Below are 381 nucleotides of genomic sequence, written 5' to 3' on the forward strand. Positions count from 1 at the left end.
CTCACCATACTGTGATGCCATCTCCCGGCACGACCAGACAAAACCAATAAAACCCATTACAAACGAAGCATTTGTTGTATGCAGTGGGGACATAATTACTGATTGTAATGACGTCTTTTTATGTGTTGCGTTGCATTGCACCGCGTAAACATAAAACCTGCATTTGTGATCGGAGAAATGACAAACAACAAGCGCTACTCTACACTGCTCAAAACTCACGTTTGAATCATCAGTGGCAAATTCTTTAAATATAAAAAACGTACTCACAGTCTGTGAGTCAGAACAGACAGCAGATCAGGAAACGGTTGCACACATCTGAATATTTGGGTTGAACTGTTCTGGAACAGTGTTGTAAATACAACTTAACCACTGATTTCTAGT

General features: G+C 40.2%; 1 protein-coding gene across 3 annotated transcripts in view; it reads left to right on the top strand.

The window, feature by feature from the left end:
• Nucleotides 1-381, top strand: part of LOC107683589 (circularly permutated Ras protein 1-like) — a 14189-nt gene that overhangs the window by 7364 nt on the left and 6444 nt on the right. The window lies entirely within an intron of this gene.

The sequence above is a fragment of the Sinocyclocheilus anshuiensis genome, unplaced genomic scaffold (assembly GCF_001515605.1).
Source record: "Sinocyclocheilus anshuiensis isolate Anshui unplaced genomic scaffold, SAMN03320099.WGS_v1.1 scaffold874, whole genome shotgun sequence".
Classification (NCBI taxonomy): domain Eukaryota; kingdom Metazoa; phylum Chordata; class Actinopteri; order Cypriniformes; family Cyprinidae; genus Sinocyclocheilus; species Sinocyclocheilus anshuiensis.